The 11,736-nt window shown below is 41.9% G+C and overlaps 1 pseudogene; it reads right to left on the reverse strand.

Moving 5' to 3' along the window:
* Window positions 1-10,842: 10,842 nt before the first annotated feature.
* LOC147856043 (glycine-rich RNA-binding protein GRP1A-like) lies at window positions 10,843-11,441 on the reverse strand (annotated as a pseudogene).
* Between the last annotated feature and the right edge of the window lie 295 nt (window positions 11,442-11,736).

The raw sequence follows: 11,736 nt of genomic DNA on the forward strand, positions 1-11,736 counted from the left end.
GTTATGACCTTAATACGGAGCTTGAGCAGAACGGTACCCAATGCAGAAGCAACAAACCAAGGTAGAAGTTTGAATGTCATGTCTTCCCGGACACAAATGAGTGTGATTCCTCTAGCCAAGACCTTGAACCACACCTGCAAAACGCCTTGAAATAGCTAGGTATAGGGCACAAGACTGTGGAAAAAATAAGGGTACATGTATCAGCGGTACACAATAACGGAGTTCCGACGACCTCAATTCCTTTCCACTCTTGCTTCCGTCACAGGAAGACTAGTCGAAATCCAAAATTAAAGATACGCTATGTAGCCAAGTAGCATGCTTTGTAGCAAAAATAAGAGATGAAGACCTCATGAACGAACTAAAGCAGCATTGGAATAACACTGAATTCTAGTGCACCATGAATGAAGAGGAACCTCATCTTTGCCACATCCACCTGCAGACTATCATAAACACCCAATTATATCCAAGCTTTTTCTATTTCTATGAGAAGCATGAAGGGGCGATTGAAGCTCACAGGATAGCCCACAAACTCCACTCATGGATGTGGACCATCATTCCATCAATGGAAATGATTGGATGTCTAAATGGTGAGTGCTCCCCACTCACGGCATGTTGTGAAAAGAATCAGGCACAAATGGCAATCTCCCAATTAGATGGGCGAAATAGTGGACCCACCCTATCTCGCATCGACCGTCTTTATGTAGGTGAGGCCCTAGAAGTGAAGGGAGGGTGGTGTCGCAGAACTCCAGACACAACTTTCTCTGACCATTACCCAATAATCGGTCACTTGCACTTGCACCAAAAGTGGGGCTCATTCCAGCCTCATATCCCACACACTATCTACACAATTATAGAGGTGAAGGAACAACTCGCCAACCAATGGTCACTACCTGTCAATGCCTCATCCTGCCTCATTAGTATCTGACAAACTTCTAGCTAAATTATCAAGACCTTCAACTCTACTACACGAGATTGTCAAGACTAGAAGTAAGGATGCTCAGGAAAGGTGACAAAGGACAAAATGGGGACTAATAGCCTTACAACGACTCTAACAGCGATACCCGGCATGTAGTTGGATCGCGGGATAGGTTGCCATGGCCGAACATGAACTCATCATGGAAGAAAAGGAAATCTATGACATGGAGTTTCATGGAAGCATGGCTCTATGGATTTTAGTAGGGGACAAAACCACGAAGGAATTCTTCCAATCCAAGGGACCGAGGCACGCTAGAACAATGATATGCAACCTCAACCAAGCGGATGGAACTACTATGGAGGATGGCGATGAAATGAGGAATATTGCCACAAGTTATTTTAAGCGACTACTTACTGAAGATAATATGGCCACAGGGGAAGACATAAGAGAAGATATTATCCTCCAGAGCATACTTGAGAAATTCACGATGGAAATGAATGGCTCGTGTGTCCCCTATCAATCATCAAGATATGGGAGGCCCTCTCTGATTTGGATGTAGATAGCTTCCCCACAATCGACGGCCTCACCCCTCACTTTTTCATGTGCCTTTGGGACACTATTAAAGAAGACCTTCTCCAAGCATATGAGGAGATCTTCACCTCTGGAAATATGCAAGAGGAATTTGCATAGGGGATGATACATCTCATTCCTAAAAGTGGTGGGAGTGCAAAGACATTAGTAAGTGGCGGCCCATAACTCTCCTCAATACTGTATATAAGTTGCTCGTAAAAATCGTGGCACACTGCTTAACACCACTTCTCCCTGAGCTCATTCATCCGTCCCAAACAGGTTTTGTTAGAAATCGGAGCATTCTAGACAACCTCTTCTCATTTTAGAAAACAATAGCCCTTGCCAAGCGTACCAACAATAGGGTAGTTGTGGTGCTCCTAGATTTTGAGAAAGCATAAGACAGGCTATGTTGGAAATTTCTAAAAAGTGTGATGGGGAAACTCCGCTTTCATGAGTCATGGATCAAAGGCATTGTAGGACTTTATAGGAACGGCACCAGGTGCATTTCACTAGCAGGTGAAAGGGGCCCTTTCTTCTGAATATCGCAGTCCGTATGACAGGGCTGCCCACTGGCTCCATCCTTATTTCTATTATTCGCTGAAGCACTCTCTAGCTTTCTCAACTTGCGTCATCGAAGCCTACATGTTCTTCGTGTGTTGCAGCCTCCTACATATAGAATTTGCAGATGACACCACGGTCTACTTGCAAGGCGACTTGGAAAATTTACAAAAGCTAGAAAGTGGTTTAGACGTATTTTGCAAGAGATCCCATGCCATGATCAATTGGCACAAATTCTGTGCAATATGGCTCCCTCATGAAGCACATCCTACGTGGCACCCAAATCCTGCTTTCAAGTGGATCAATCAAGGAGTGAGCACCAAATATATGGGTTTCCAAATTGGGTTCAACATACCTCCGAAGACTATGATTACACCAGTTATTCACTCCATTTGACAAAAGTTAATACATTGGAGTTCGAAAAACTCTCGCTAGCGGGGCGCATCATAGTGGCAAACCAGGTATTACTCGCAACAGCATGGTACAGCTTATCATGCTGGACAATCTCCAAGGAAAGTATACACTAGATTCAGCAACTAGTGCGCAACTACATTTGGTTTGGTAAGGAAGATCATACAACTCGGGCCAAGGTGGTGTGGCCTATACTCACATCACCTAAGTCGAGAGGAGGATTGGGTCTTATTGATACCCTCTCACAATCAAAAGCCCTACTCGCCAAATTTGTGGTGCGAGGACTCCAACCAGGGAATGACTGCTAGAAAATGTTACTATGGTTACACTTCGCTTACTTTAGGCCGCGAAAAGGGACCAATTGGGCCCCCCAAACTAGATGGATTCTAAACATGGATCTCAAACCTAGTTTCTCCTACCAACTAGAGGATAGATTTAGTGCATCCATGTGGAAGGCGTGGTGTGACATTAGACGAGGACTCAAGTGTGATCAACCCAATTCCGAACCTGCCTGGCTCAGTCAACATATCCTATGGAACCCATGTATTAGGGATGAATCTAATCAACTAATTGGATCAAGTAAGGGGTTTTCATGGGGATACATGTTGGAAGGTCCAGGAAAAAGTATAGAATGTTGGAGACGGTTTATGTCATTGCCAATAGAATTAGGGGCGAATGGGCTATGGGATCTGATTAGGGAAGTTGCTCATCAAAGGATGACAACGGAGAAATCGATAGGCTACAAGGAGGAGGGCTCTTTGATCCCAAGAGGTAGACTCAACACACCGGACAGGATCGAAGGCTCTGAATTGCAGGACAACGAGACATCAACACAACATAATCCAATTCAAGTACTAGCATATACTGGGCATAAATGGATTGTAGATCCTGATCCGATCAAAGTACAAACAGATTGGCACATATGTACTCATGAAAACACATGGCTATGTAAGGTCAGTTGGGACCCTTTGCAATGGACATGGTGTGATCCTTACACGGGGCAAGGAAGCAAACCTATCCCTTTCTTTCAATTCACAACTAGATTGGGTCGCCATATTATAGCCGCTCGATCCACCCGAGAGCTGGCTGCTGCAAAGGTCTGGCACACATATCATGTTCCTTACACAATTATCACCAAGTTTTGGCAGAAACTCTGGAAACAACAACACGTGAGGCGAATCACCACTTTCCAATGGCTATTAATACATAAGTCACTGTCGGTTGGTGCATGGCAACATGGGAACCTCAACTCTCCTAATTGTGTAGCGTCTCCAACTGTATTAGAATCCATACAACACACTCTATGGGACTACCCAGAGCCCCATCGAATATGGCGGGGGGTTGGCCGCTTATTTCAATTAGGCCAAGTGCAAGGCTCAATCAAGTGGGGGAATATATGATGGCTATCATGGCAGGCCCCAATTGATAGTTATGAGCATCAAGGAGAGGGGATGACTTTGGCTATAAAAGCACAAGAGATTTTTTTCTCCACCATCGGCAATATCCACTCAACTCCTTATTAGTGCCAAATCTGAACTTGTGTTGGACTTGGTTAACCCAATAACTCGTTGGATTCTATGGAAACAACGGTGTAGACGGGTCTTCTCCAACCAAAGCGCACAACCAATAATGTTAATGCAAGAGCCACTCTAAAGAGCCAATATGATGGCCTCAAGGGTGACTGTCATTGGTATATAATAACTTCTCTATCGATGCACATGGCTTAAGGGAATGTGATATTAAGAGAGAAGATACACAAATTTGGGCTGGATCCCAAAGAATTGCAAGTAGAAATGTTACTAGTTGTTTAAAGATGTTATACCAAGGTGGAGAAGGTGTCAAAGTAAGAGAAAGAGGTGCTTTGGGAACACATGTATACTTGCATATATTAGGTGACTATATTGATATTTTTCTATCCCCTCATGAGAGCTTATTCAAGCATGTGGTACTTGCATCTAAAGTTGCATTCTTCTTTCAAATATGGAGATTATGGATTCTAAATAATCCAATTTATAATTTGAAAAGTAATTTCATTAGTCGGGAAGTATTTTTGGATGTACAAATATCTTGTCATTTTGTAGTTTTACTTACAAAAATGTTTCGCGACTTTTATCCACAACTAGAATGTCCATTGCATTTCACAAGGTCTGATGTTTGATGAGATATTTTTTAGTAAAATAGGGGGGAATGATTGGTATGGAGCGTGCATTTGATATATCAGATGTTTTGCATTGTAGCGGAAATGTAAATAAGCTTGCCAAATTTGAGTGCATTGATAGTGGATTAGTTTTTCCAAGAGCTCATAAGAAGCAAGAATCAATATGGTCTAAACTCAATTTCATGCATGGCAAGCCTCTTGCAAACTTACAAGACTACATTGATATCTCAAATGATGATCAAATTGTTTTTGCACTTAAAGAAGGTTTAAATAAAGCCCAAATTTTATGTGAGTCGTTAAATATGAAGCCTAAACACAATGGGCAATGGTGGAATTATCCCAGGATTGAGACAAAACAATCCTTGAGTTATATATATGGAGAGAAAGATGCTGAAGAATGTGTTGAACACAATAAAAACTTAGCAATGGATGAATGTGTGGAGAATGATTATGAGATTGCAATTAGTGAAATTCGCCATGAATTGGATGTTATATTGGATGACAACAATGTGAACTCTAAAGTCTCTTCATTTGTTCAACTGGATGATAAGATTATATTTAAATCGACACTAGTGAGTCATCTAAATGGTAATTGTTGAGAGACAAGCTCAACATCGGCCGGATCGGCTGAAGAAGCCGAGGACCGGATCGGTTGGGACCGATCGGTTAGGCCGAGTGCATACACCGGGAGGTCGTTAGGAAAGATATTCTGTGAGGAATATATTTGGGAGTTAGTGTAGGAGCTCTTGATGAGCATTGAAGTATTGTCAATACTTCGGTCAGTCCTTCTAGGACTTGTATAAAAGTGCTCTCTAAGCACGTCTTATGTACAAAGATTGAGTATTATTGTTGAATATAGTTTTTTGTGTTTCTCTCTCTGTCTCTCCCGCGTATACCGTGTAAGCCTAAGCTCTCCATTGAACCTGAGTTTCCTTCCTCTGTTCTGTCATCATACTTGCTTCCGCACGCTACTTTCTACATGGTATCAGAGCGCGAGGGTTGAGAACCTCTCTGCAGCCGACACAGCTTGACGAAGAAGAACAAGAAGAACGATGGATAGAGGCATGGCGAGCTCGCTTCCAACAGAGAAGCTCGACAGAACCAACTACGCGTCTTGGTCCTACAAGATGCACCAGTACTTGCTCGGGCACGGCTACTGGAGTTATGTCGAAGGAGCTAATGACGCGGCACCCGAATCGACACACAGAGACTTCCCGTCGTGGGAGCAATCGGCGAGCAGGGTACTATACTGCTTCGCGTCGTGTGTGGGCGAACAGCTATTGAGCTATGTTCGGGATACAAAGACGCCGAAGGGTGCGTGGGAAAATCTGAAGAAGATTTTTGCTGCGAGCACCACAGCTAGGAAGCTTCAGCTCCGACAGGAGTTGAGCAACCTACGACAACGCGACTTGTCGGTGGCGGACTATACCTCGAAGATCAAGGATATCTGCGACTCCCTCTCCTCCATAGAGGTGAACATCGAGGAGAGCGAGATGGTCCAGATCTGTCTCGGAGGTTTGGCGTCGAAGTTCGGAGCGTTCCGAACGGCTGTGTGTACCTGGGAGAATACGCCGTCCTTTTTCGACTTACAGTCGATGCTCCTGGTAGAGGAGAACCACGCGGGTGCGTCGACGAGCATGCACACCAACAGCAAGATGTTGTACGTGGTCGTGGCGGACGAGGCGAGTCGGCGCGCAATGGAGGCAGCCGACGTGATCAAGGAAGAAGGCACCGAAGTGATGCCGACAGCAACTCCGGACCCTCCGGAAACAGGGGGAGTCGAAGCGATGAGAACCGGCAAGGGAAGTCCATCGCGGAGTGCTAGTACTGTGGCAAGAAAGGCCACAAGGAAAGTGAGTGCTGGAAGAAGTGCGCCGATTCGGAGAGAACTGGTTCCGGGAACGGCTCCAGACATACCGACAAGGGAAATTGACAGCGATCGCACTACGCTGAAGACTCCGGGAGAGCCGGAGAAGGGTCTGTCTTCGTGACGAGACACGAAGAAAACTCAATGAAACAGAGCACCCCGAGATCGGACGAGGTGTGGTACGTAGACTCCGGCGCGTCAAACCACATGACGAGCCATAAGGAGTGGTTCTCGTACCTTGAAAAACCGGTACAACCTGGAGTAGTCGCAACAGGAGACGACACTCCGCACCCGATCGCGAATGTCGGAGAAGTTCCCCTTAGCCATGTCGGGCAGAAAGGGAAACTCATGAACGTGCTGCACGTTCCGACAATCACGAAGAACTTGGTCTCGGTCGGATAGATTGTCGACCAAGGGATGGAGGTTCAGTTTACACACCTCGGGTGCTTCATTGAGGAAGAAGGCCATGTGATTGCGCAAGGGTGCAGAGACGGGAGGATGTTCATCCTCGACTCCACTGACGGCGGCACCGCAATGTTCGCGAAGGGACAAAAGACCGAATCGGACATCGACTTGTGGCACAAGCGGATAGGCCACGTCAACCACCAGTGGCTTCAAGATCCGCAATCGAAACAAGTAGTGTTCGGATTGCCCAAGTTTAGTGGCCGAAAGGCACAAATTTGTGAAGCCTGCCAGCTCAGGAAGCAACACCGACTTCCTTTCCCCAACGAGCGAAACCGGAGCCGGAACAAGCTCAACCTTATACACTCGGATGTGTGGGGGCCGGCACAAAACGTTAGTCTTGGCAGGAGCCGATAATTCGTCTCCTTCATCGACGACCACATACAGCATACGTGGATCTACCTCATTGAGAGGAAGAGCGAAGTCTTCGACTGTTTCCGGGACCTCAAAGGGTTCACAGAAGCTGAAACGGGACGAAAGATCAAGTGCCTATGGTCGGATGGCGGAAAAGAGTACTTTTCCGGTCAATTCAACGGTTACCTACAACAAATGGGAATTCACCGCGAATTCAGTTGTAGATACACGCCGGAGCAGAACGGCGTGGCTGAGAGAAAGAATCGGTCGATTGTGGAAGCAGCACGGGCAATGCTGGAGGAGAAGAGCTTGCCCAAGTTCTACTGGGCCGAGGCAGTAAGGACCGCGGTACCCGGGGGCTCCACTATATATAAAGAGGTTGTATCGCGTGCGTTCATGACATCTTTTATAAACCCCTTATACGTATGTTTTTTATTATTTTAGAGACCCTTTTGTAAAAAAACAATTAATAAAAATATCGCTTAATGTAAATATATTTTTTGACAACAACTCTTTTTAAATGCCCTTACATAGAAAACACATGTATGTTCAATACATGTGTGTATGTATATATTGTATTGTATTGCATCTGTTGTATATATTTTGTGTATGGGTTATGTGTATGTATTGTATTCCATGTTTATATATGCATGTATTGTACTGTATTGCATGTGTTGTATATATTTTATGTATGGCATGTGTGTATGTATCTATGTGTTATATGTGCATGTAAGTGTAATGATATGTGTGTGTATATGTATGTATATATGTTTGTGTATGTGTGTACATGTGTTCTACATATGTGTGTGCGTTCTATATATGTGCATGCGTGAACGTGTTTTATACATGTCACTACAACAAAATACACTAGTAGTGATGCCAAAACACATCATTATTGGCACTGCTTATATACCATCATTGTGCAACACCTTTTGAAAACATTAAATTTTGCTTTTACTATTTTTAATAATAATAATAATATTCTCTTTATTTCTTTTTTTAAAATATATGTTTGTATGTGTCGATGTATGTATGTTTGTTTGCATGTATATTAGTGTGGAGCATATGTGTCTTCAAACCATCTTCGAAGAAGGATCACCATCTAAGCACTAAGCATGAAAGGTTATCTTCATTCCATGCCTATGTAACAATGCATATATCGTGGCTTCCTGGAAGTGAAAAACAATATATCTAAAAGAGCATATATAATAACAAGAATACTACACTATGAGATGTCCAAGAATCATTCACAACATTCAACTTGAGCAAGAACTTCACCGTATAAAAACGTTGCAATGCTACAACAAACACACTAAGTTTTTCTCTAAGAAAAATTGAGCATTTGAGTCCCTAAATTGTTACAATGCAATCACTCACACACAATACTTTTAACCTATAAAACATATTCTCTTCCATAGCCATAGTTATTAATCTCTCTACAACAGAAACACAGTAGGCTTGGGAACCCACAAAGCTTTACATCAAGAACATTTAATTTGAAATTTGCAAGAAAAGTAGTGTTGGGTTATCATCAATGTAAATATGATCAAGCTTCATGTACATGCCCTTTATCATAGTCCTTATGAAATCTAACATTTGCAAACCTACACACAAAAAAAACACGCTTTACTTCTTTGTCGAGCACCATCGTTCAATAAGTTGAAAACCTATAGAGTAATAATAAGAAACCAAAGGTTAATATATTGTTCTAATGAAATAACACAATCAAAATGATAGTTGCAAACAAAAGATGTAGAGTAATAATCAAGAGCATGAATCATTATACCTTCACCTCTTAAGTAATGCTACAATCTTGATCCCATGCACAATAAAATCAACTTTTTTGGTCCATAATAAAATTTGCAACAAACAAAAGATATAGAGTAATAATCAAGAAGCATCAATCATTATACCTTCATCTCCTAAGTGATCATGTGCACAATAACATCAACTTATGTGGTCCATAATATATATGCAACACATAACTATGTATGTGTATATATTTATAACCGTGTATGGATGCATACCTAATGGTTTTCGTATTACTATATATGTCTCAATGAGCTCAGTTTTCTACAAGCCATCAATGCCGGAAGCTTGAATTAACGAAGCCTACTTCCTTATAGTTTCAAAGGAAACTCCAACATTGCAAGAATTATTCACGGTCAACACACTCATATATGTCATTTCTTGCCCAAATAAACACATGCTTCAATCTCTTCCATTGTTCGTATGTTATCGTGCCACCTTGAATAGCAAAAAATTTGGAAACGAAATTTGTTCATTTAGTAAAGAAATTTGGAAATGAAACAAGAGAATGGAACTTCATGTTTGGGTTAGCAAATTAAAATTATCGTTAATATAACACATATCAACAAGATCTATGACCTTTCTGGCAAAGATATCACAAAATAAATTAAGTGTTTTTTATGTGCACCTCAGTGTTGGTTGGTCAAGATTCAAAGGGCATGGCATACGCTCTTTGGAAGTTGTATTGGTCCGTCGTCTTCCTTTTTTTGATGATGGTAGATGTGGATTCGAGCTTGCATTCGCATGAAAGCTTGCACAAATCACAACAAACTATTGTTCGATTGTCACTAGAGTCTCTGGCCTCTATTGTCAATCACTTCTTGAAGTTGCATGAGGTTTCTCAAGACCGAAAGAGCTAGTCTTTCATGTGAAATGACAATAGCAAATACACAAAGTAACGTGGCAAAAAAAACATGCGAGAGAATGCTCCAAATGCATGTGTGCATGCATTCATACATGCATACAAACACAACCATGGACATGCATATGCAAATACACATACATACATGCATGCACATGCATACACATACACATACAAACATCGTTATAAACTGATATGGTACTAAACTAAGAACCTTCATGTTTGCAATGTCACCTTCCCTCATGTTTTCCGCATCATTATTTCCTACATCCTCCTCCTAGCCCTCTTCACCACAAACACTTGATTTATCATCGATCAAGTGACAATATTTCCACAAGACCCTCCAATTAATCTGATTTTTGGGGTATCCTTGCGAAGAAAATTCATAGCCCGAAGTTTTGAATATATAATTAACATGATAATATATACAAGGCTATACAGAAATCAAAGTGAAATAAAAAGAAACCAAAAAAAGGAACAATAAAATTTCCGCAAAAGCTAAAGCTGTTATAATACAATTTAAAGATGCAAGATTGTAAAAATCAATTGAAAAATTACATGTGAAAAAAAGAAAACCAAATAATTCTTAAAATAAATGTTTTGTTTACAAAATTAGCAATCCTAAGCATTTCAAGATTATATAGAGAACAATGGAAAAATCGATGTAAAAAACAAAAAATGAAAGTTCACAGATTAGAACTTATCCTTCTCTCCCACCTTCTTGTAACTCGCCTTGCACATCCTTGCTCGCTAGAGGTGGACTACTTCGAAGACTAGGTCGATCACGCTCATGGTGCTCTCTCTCTCTCTCTAGAATCATCTCTTTAGGGATATCAGTTTTTTTCCCATCTGAACCATACAAAAGGCCTCGAGTAACAAAAGAAAAAAGGAAGTCAATACTCAATTTGCAAACAAAAGTTTGTAAAGTTTTCATTTTGTTTACTTCCTCCAATTTTGCGAATCCGAGCCACCACTTGAATACCTATTATTACCCCCACCATAACCACCAATGTGATTGTTGCCACCATAGCCACCATTTCCACCACCATTGGCATCATTATAGCCATCGGCACAGCCACTACCACCATATCCATCATTTCCTCCATCTGATCTCTCCTTGCTACCATAACTTCCACAATCTCCATATCGTGAACCACCACCTCTATTGGAGGCATGATAGCCTCCATCATCCCGCCTGATCTTGGTTCATAGTAATGTTGCTTCCATTAAGATCTTTTCCATTCATCGACTCAATCGCTTGCTCATTAGAGAATGTCACAAAGCCAAAACCTCGTGATCATCTTGTTTCATAACCATTGATAAGCTTGGAGTTGATAACTTCGCTGAAGTATTGAAAGGCGTCGGCAAGGCTGCGATCATCGATGGTCCACGCGAGACCTCCGACGAAGCAGCAATACTCGAGATCTACAATAGTCATGGAAGCTTTGAGGGGGGGGGGGGGGGGGAGGAGGATACAAAGTCTCTCTCTCTCTCTCTCCTTCCCCCCCACTTTTTACTAAAACACACCACATTTCTAATCTCCCCCCCTTTCATTTTTTAAAAACAATTAGCAGGGCCTTGAGACGTGTTTTAAAAAGAGTGTTCTACTGTGTATATGTATGTGGATATCTATATTTGTGTGTGTGTTATGCTCTATACATTTGCATATGTATGTATTGTACTCCATGCATTGTATGTGTGGCATGTGCATATGATGTATTGTAATTTGTATGAATAATTGGTATGACATGTGTGTATGTATGTGTGTG

The sequence above is a fragment of the Azolla caroliniana genome, unplaced genomic scaffold (genome assembly GCF_043228905.1).
Source record: "Azolla caroliniana isolate FFs.n. ecotype wild unplaced genomic scaffold, voAzoCaro1.0.p SCAF_13, whole genome shotgun sequence".
NCBI classification, from domain to species: domain Eukaryota; kingdom Viridiplantae; phylum Streptophyta; class Polypodiopsida; order Salviniales; family Salviniaceae; genus Azolla; species Azolla caroliniana.